Below are 8213 nucleotides of genomic sequence, written 5' to 3'. Positions count from 1 at the left end.
TTTTTTTTTCTCTCTCCATGTAGTATCAATATTATTGACATTTCTTGAACGTAAAAAGGCGTTTTAGCATGTTAGCTAGCTACGCGTTTCTCCCGCTCCTCTACATGGGAAGGCTGTCTTGTTTGTTTTTTAATGACACCCGGTGTGTATTTCGGTGAAATGTAGTTACACACCAGCACACATCTAGCCCGCGTCACTGGAGTGAAGACACTGGTTTCCCGGAGCTAATTAACCTCAGACAAGTCAACGGAGAAACAGAAGGAATACTTTATATTTGTTATCACCCGGGAGGCGTTTAGCCCTGAAAGCATCTTTACGCATTGGTGTCAGGGTCCTCTGCTCGGGTTGTTTACCATGCTTACCCCCCTACCACCACCAGCAGCATCAGCATCTCCCTATAGAGGCTAAATGGAGAGTCAGATGAAGGACACAACCTCACGTGATTGGCAGTCTCTCTCTCCCTCCCTCTCTCTGTGTCTCGTATATACCTGGGATGCGTTTAGGCGCTCCCGCGTGCATTAGGGAAACTGTAGCGCTCCGCAGACTTTGAGGACCAGCTCGCATTCCTCCACGCATCGAGGCGCGCGATGCTGGTAAAGTGTGTCGGCATCACTTGAGAACACCACCCACCCAAGCTGATGTTTGGTCTGTGATATGATTGCCTCCTCCCATATGATGACGGTCCTCTTCCTCTAACTGCTTCCATCACCTTTCCATCCCTCAATCCTTTCATTCAGCCTATAAAACCTCACCACAGCCATTTTCTTAATCATTGTCTGCAGAATCAGTGTCATTGATAGTATTGTCGTCGGCTGCCCAACAGTTTCTCCCAATGAAGCGGCCTGTATTTACAGCAGGCGACAGACAGCAAGACGTGCCACTTGGAATGACTTTATTTTTAGGTGGCTCTCAGGGGAAAAACTGCTAAATCTGGAAGCGGTAACAACGAGATGTGCAGTTGTAATTTCTTCTGCTGGAGAAGTGCTATTATCCCTATTTTCAGAAAGCCAGCTTCCTTGGGTTTTTATTTTTTTTTTGTTCGAACAGTGCCAGCAGCTGGCTTACTCCACCAATAAAAGCAAAAGCTGCTTGTTTTTTGTTTTTTTTGCAACCATGTGATGTTGTGGCACACATGTGCAGGTGTATGGAAACCCAGTGTATGGATCAGTCCCCAGGCTGCCGGCATCATCTCTGGCTGAGTGGTAGTAGTCTTTGTAACCAGAGGCGCTTTATGAAATATTTGTTTTTTTTTGTAGAAGCTGTTTCGTAACGTTGTCCAGGTCTGAATATCTCGATTTAGCAGACATCAAACAAATCTTTACGTCCATGTTTGTGTTAAAAACTCAACGATGAGTTATGAGTTGAGGGCTGCTCCTCTTTCTTTTTTTATTATCGGTGCTGTACAATAGGATGAGGCATCGCTCTCTATTGCTGATTAAATTCCCCTGTGTTTAGCATGCGGGCCCGGTTAGACAGACCGCTTTAAACGGCTTGTCATCCTCCTTACAGGCTCTGCCAAAGTACCGCGCTGCTGATCACAGCTCACGCCGGATACTTTGTTTTTGGCAGGAGAGACCTGATCAGGCAGCTTATCACACGGAGGTGAGGACAGTGGAACACAGGAAAGCTAATGAAGTAGTAGATCTTTACCAGCTGATCTTTTATTTTAGTCCCAATGATACACTTTGGGAAATCAAGTCTGCAATCTGCTTTAAGATGTCATGGACCTAAGATTTTTGTTTTCGTTAAAGGATCACTTGAAGTTACTTTGAGGAGCTTCTCACTGGTTATAAAACAGTCTGGATTTAAAGCTACTACAAGGAACTTTCCTTTTGTGTTGATTTTGGCGGTCCCTGTGGACGAAAGTGGTAGTGTTTGCGAGCGCCAGCGCCACTGGCTAAAATTGACTGGATATTAAGTGAATGTCTTTGGATTTTACACTGATGGTCTGGAAAAAAAACATCAATTTAAGAATGTTCATTTGGGCACTGGGAAATTATGATATGCATTTTTCAGTATTTTCTCTTTTTGTGAGCCAAATAGTGAATTTATTGAACAAATGTGAATCTTAAATGAATAAAAAATGAATCCGCAATGAATCCGTAACACTGAATAGCGGTAATCTTTTTCACTTGTACACAGCGAGTGTACTCTAAGATACAAATATTAATCTAAACACAGCCAACATGTCTCTGCTTGACCAAAATGTAGTCTTTTTCCCAGGGCTTTCCACCACATCCCATGGTCTTCATCAGGGAGGCAGTTTGCTCGGTTGCCGTGGAGCTTGAAGTTCATCCTCAGGTGATCAACCTAAGTTCATCACTTTATAACAAGTGAGCGATCTCAACTGAGCAAACTTTGCTGATGAAGCCTGTAAGATGCGATTGAAAGCTCAGAGAAAGGTTAGTAAGTGGACCTTGAGTATATGTGCAGTACATACAGCTTTCTTAGATGTGCATTTCATAGTAAGAGGATATTAAATGCTATTGCAGATATTGCTTAGCCACCAGAATACTGTGACAACCAGCATGACCGATTAAATACACGTGGAGTTCAAGTCTGCTAGTCTCTGCATGGAAAGCTCAGTCTTTCAGTAAATAAAAAAGTCTGCTGCTTATTAAATCAAACCCAGTGTTTTCACACTATTGATTAAATGTAGCCCCCCCCCCCGCCGCCCGGTGCAGTGGAGCAGTTGATGACATCACACGGAGCTTGCGGTGGGTCAGATGGCCCCGGCTCATACGTCTGGGACGGGGAGAGCAGTCAGCTGCTGCTCCACGCTCCGCGTCACGCCACAACCTCTGAGGTCAGAAAGACATCGCTACAGTGTCGTCCTTTGTGTCACGTCCCCCCCGTCCCCCCTCTGCTGAGGCTGAGTCGTGACATAGCTATTGTTACAGATGAGTAAATGTCGAGCCACAGATCGAGGTTAAAGACGTACCGTACACTTAAAAGTGTTTTTGAAGCTTCTGACGAAATGATATGGCTGGGATGATGTTAACCTGGACGTTTCTCACCAGATTTAATAAAAACTGTGATGGTAAGCATGGTAAACAACCCGAGCAGAGGACCCTGACACCAATGCGTAAAGATGCTTTCAGGGCTAAACGCCTCCCGGGTGATAAATATAAAGTATTCCTTCTGTTTCTCCGTTGACTTGTCAAGTAGGGGTGTAACGGTCCACAAAATTCACGGTTGGGTTCGGTACGATACAGTGGAGCCACGGTTCGGTACGTTTCGGTACAGTAGAAAACTATAAATGCCAGAGAAATGTACTTGATTTTAAAATATATTTATTCATTACAACTAACATCATGAAGTTATTCTTTGACTTTGAACAATGATGGAACTATACCTGAGTGACTCATCTTCTGGGGTGTCTTCTTAGCAACACATAAGCATAAAAAACAAAAACTGCTCCTTAATGTTATGTAGTATTACTTACATCTTGCTTACATATTGTATTGTTACTTTCATCTTGCAAAAGAGATTTTTAATCTCAATGGGACTACCTGGTTAAATAAAGGTTTTAAAAAAAATAAAAAAAACGTATTCGGTTCGTCATGTGTACCGAACCGTGAGCCTCGTACCGAACGGTTCAATACGAATACGCGTACCGTTACACCCCTAGTAAAAAGCCATCTTCTCTAAATCAGCTCGAATATCGCAAGGTCAGCTCCTAGATAGAGTTGACCGTTCTAGACTAATCTATGTCATGAAATAAATAAATGTTAACGCCCTCTGATTAGACGCCCTCCTCGCCTCTCTCCATGGCGTCTGTCATTGTTTACTCTTGCAGTCACCACTGTGTAGCATTACTGTCACAGTGCAACACAAGCCTGTTCGCTCCTTCCTGTGGACTGACAGTTAAGCTATCAGCACATCTCACCATCTGGTGAATCAGTGTTAGCTGATTATCTGGCGATAGCAGTGTGCTAACGTACGCTGTACGTAGAGCGTTTAGTGTTTCAATTTGACTCATTAAGCGGCCGGCTCATGTGCTAGCTAACGTCAGCTTGCTAATTCCACCATGTTTTCATGTTCTGGCTACGCTGGTTACAGGAAATGAGTGGAACAGCTCTCTGGGGGCCACCGGCCCCTGCTTCCCCGTCACTAGGAGACTACAGCCGGTAATAGAGCAGGCTGATGCTTTGTTTTTGTTTTTCAAGTTTTTCTTGCCCTCATACATAAAGTTTAATTTATTGGCGCTTATCAAATAATAAAAAAACAAGGTAAATCGACCCTTCGCTAAGTCCCGCCTCTAAAACGCAGTCGGTCCAATCATTAGCAGAGTACGTTAGCGCCTCATTAACTGCCGTTAGCACGTCTATGCTACGCTAGCTACTGAAGGTGTACTGAATGTATACACAGGCTATTTTGGCTTTTTAATGATTGTAACTTTGTTGTTTTTCCAAAAATGTGATCATATGTATCCAGGGAGTGAAGTTAGTGACAGTGTGGGCTCCACTGTAGCTCTGACAGCTTGATCGAGTAGCAAAAAACAATGCGTTTAATTATTTTGTGCCACTTGCAATCCCTCCAGCATCTCCATGTCACAACTGCTAGTTTTGTTTTCACTCTACTAATTAAAAACCCCGGAGGTTTTACTGCCGCCCTTTTTCTTTTCTTCTAGCGTTTTACAAGATCCATCAGCTTCATTTTAAAAAAATCAGAATGCAGCGAGCCGGGCATATGTCTCTGGGTCATCGTTGCGGGGATATCCAGGGAGGAAATGATGTGTGAAAGCAACACACTCGCATGAAAGCTCGTCAAAACGAACCCGCGGAGATGTCCGTCTTAGGGGTGTTTTTCTTCAAAGGAATTCAATTAGCCGGAGTTGTTTGTCTTGCTTCGAGGGGCAGGTGTAACCGATGCCGTCGAGCTGATAGCATCACGCAAAGTCCCTTATCGGCCCGCCACTTCCACCTGCCACGGCTCGTCTTTGTGTTCGGCTCCAAATGTGCAGTCAGTCGCCGGTCGTCAAGTGTGGTGGCTTCATTTCCCTCTGAAGGGAATCACGTTTGCTCATTTACATCTGGGGCACAGGCGAGGCATGAGAGTGCCAGCAAGCATGGCTGTCTCTCTCATATCCTGCTCAACATTTTAAATTTTTAATCTCCCTTTTTCTTCTTTCTTAATCTCTCCGATTCCATTCAGCTCTTAAGTCCATTTAGCCTTTTATTCAGAAGGTTAATAGTGCACTGGAGCGCCTCTGTCTATATTTAAAACCTTACCGCTGAATAAAGTCGAGCAAGTATCTTTTAATTTCTGCCACAGCCCCGAACGGAAAGTTTCTACTGCTGCTGAAGCGGTGGTATGGCAATGGTAGGTTACTATAACAGGTTTCCTCCATATGCGGGTGTCTGAGCAGCTAGCCGCAGATCCAAGGCACCATGTGGTGGTTAGAGAAGCAGCTGAAGGAGCTCACTGACTCCATGCATTATGCTCAGTATAGTCATTTTTGTTTAAATTAACCCATCGATCGTTCTTTTGATTAAGCGTATGAAATGCCAGAGATAGTTTGAAAATGCCCGGCCAACAGTTGCATCTTCTTCACATTCTTTGTTTTGTCCGACCAAAAGTCTAAATACCATACATGTTTAAAGTTATTACTTGATTTTGGCAGCCCCTGTGGACAACAGCGGTAGTGTTTACGAGCACCAGAGTCTCTTTAGAAAGCCTTTCATTTTACTGCAGCAGGTTCTGACAGTCTGACCACGCTCAGTCCTGGTTCTGGTTCTCCCGCGCCTCCCTTTCCTCCAGCAGGCCTAGCAATACATCCTGGGCCGTCTGCCCTGTGGTGTCTGTGTTGGCCTCGAACAGGGACCGGCGGAGCTCCTGGCCGGTGGAGGAGAGGCCGCTGCTCGGCACGGAGCTCTTAACCTTCCGCCAGAGCTCCGACTGCAGGTCGAAGCCGGATCAGGGTCCGGCCCCGGTGGACTGGTCGGAGGCCCAGTTTGTAGTGTGACAAGATGATGGAGTCACTTAAACTATCTGCTTTTTGTTTAATTTAATGACTTAAAAAATTAGAAAATCCTCACCCATCTGTAGTTCCTTGTCGTCACTTTCATTTACAATGAGCCCGGCTGAGTGTTATTCGTCTGCTCCCAGCAGATTTTGATGGTCAAAGGTCAGTGTTTATCTCCAATCTTTGTATCATACCTCACTATCATATGTTGTGTCGAAGAAAATTCAAATAAATAGATCATAAACAAAAAGTTCATTTTGTGAATTAATTAAAGACGGTAATGTTTTATTCATGCTTACTGTGTTGGCAGTGGAGAGACAAACGTTCACGTTTTGGTGTGAACTCCTTACAATCTAACAGCGTAGTTGTTTCTCTCTAGACTCTGATGTTCTTCAGATCTACCCTCACAGTAGCGTCAATAGACCAGCATGCAAATGCGTAGCACGCCTTTGCATGTTTTCAGATGTGTGTTACTGATGGTGTGTGAAAAGCAAAGTCTCCCTTCAATGGCTGCTTGTTTGAAGAATTTTGCAGAGCACATGACCGCATATTGGTGTCACTTTCTTTTCTTTTCCTGCACCAGCCCTGTTTATGGTAAATGCAAAAAGCCTCGAACCAATTCTCAAGAAAAGTGTGTATCTAAACACGGGACTTGTTGCTTAAATCAAACTTAAGTTTTGTAATGTAATTACCACACAAATTGCATTGATTTCCTTCACTAGCTGCTGTGAATCAGTGTCACAAATGCATTATTCACTATTAACGGTAGATGTTCAAACTAATCCAAACGGAAACAAAACATTTGGTAAATGAGTATTTTATATCACGTTGATCACTCTGGTGGTGAAATTCTACTGTTTTCGGAGCACAGACTGGTAGGAGAGCGAGTTGAGTTTGGGCCACATAACAATATGGATCTCGATGCTGTTCTTAAAGGTGCAAGACACGTGATCCGGGAGCTATTGGATTGCCTCTCGGCGGTTAACGGCTCGGTGTTGATGTGCAGCGTCTTAAGGCTCTTCCGCCTGCCAGACACAAGTTGCAATTACGTTGCCTTCGCCGAAACGCCCGGCGAGGCGGACAACGCGTCTCGCCGTGCCCTATTACTTATTAATGATATGTTTACCGCGGTGGCAGGCAGATTGATGACAAGCGTTTGCGTTTTGTGAGGAAAACAAAGTGCTTTCTGTGTGCACGTTAATGGCCCTCATACATGATTAACTCGCTGCGAGTTTTCCAGCTGTGCCTCGTGTCACGTGTGAGTGACAGAGGCCGTATTCTGCACCAACAAAAGCCTCCCTGTGCTGCACGCGGACGATGCGGTTTGAAGAGCTGCATCGCAAAGAGTCTATTGTGTTTTATGGTGTCATATGAATTTCAATGTGGTCTCATTTTTTTAGTTTTTGGCCACGCAGAGCACAGCGGAAGCGTTTACATGTAGAATCCTGGCTTCCGAGCGTTGCCAGACTACTCGCCAGGAGCTCCTGTTGTGGCCAATCTCTGCACCGCAGTGCTCAGTCTCCTGAACTCTGCCGGCTGTCTGCCCTCTGTGGAGCGCTGCACTGTCCGTTTTGCTGTGCAGTTCTCTGCATTGCCGACGCAGACAAAAAGGAGACGACCGCTCATTGATCCGGCACGTGTTAAATACCCCCCCCAAGGCCAGAGAAGGTGTTCCTGCTATGCACATTTTGGGTATAAAGTGTTTCCACTGGTGATGTTTTGCATTACAGTTACATTGTGCTTCACGATAAAAGACTCTCTGTCATGTGTTATGGCCTGGCTCAGATTTCAATACACAAAGTAAAGCCGTACATACTGTACATGTCGCCGGTTTATCGATGGGATTGTCCAGTGTAAAATATTTGGCTGATATTCTGCGAGCTAACTGGCTAACGTCAAACTCTCCACTAGCAACTGTCCGATCAGTACTGCACATGTGCAACTCAACAGAGATAAGGAAAAAAAAAGCGAGATGGCTCATCGTTGGCTCCTTCCATCAATCGATTTTGGACACGGTGATAGTTATGTAATTAGTTGCACAGTTCGCAGTACGGATAGGTTGCTCCTGAGGAGATGGCGGGGAGCAGAAACAAAGAGGATGTGGGCGAAACTCTTGAGTGTGTATTGCGCAGTCTGCAGAAAGTTTGAGGGCAAGGCAGATTAAAAACCGGGGTCATTTTTCAAGGGCTGAAAAGGTTGCTGGGCTGCCATAACAAGAGCCGACAGCACCTTGCTTGCATTGCAG

General features: G+C 44.9%; 1 protein-coding gene across 4 annotated transcripts in view; it reads left to right on the top strand.

Annotated features, from left to right (window-relative positions):
* fynb (FYN proto-oncogene, Src family tyrosine kinase b) overlaps window positions 1-8213 on the top strand; it is a 56129-nt gene that overhangs the window by 183 nt on the left and 47733 nt on the right. The window lies entirely within an intron of this gene.

This window comes from Melanostigma gelatinosum (assembly GCF_949748355.1).
Source record: "Melanostigma gelatinosum genome assembly, chromosome: 19".
In the NCBI taxonomy this organism is placed as follows: Eukaryota; Metazoa; Chordata; class Actinopteri; order Perciformes; family Zoarcidae; genus Melanostigma; species Melanostigma gelatinosum.
This window is presented reverse-complemented; position numbering and strand designations above follow the sequence as displayed.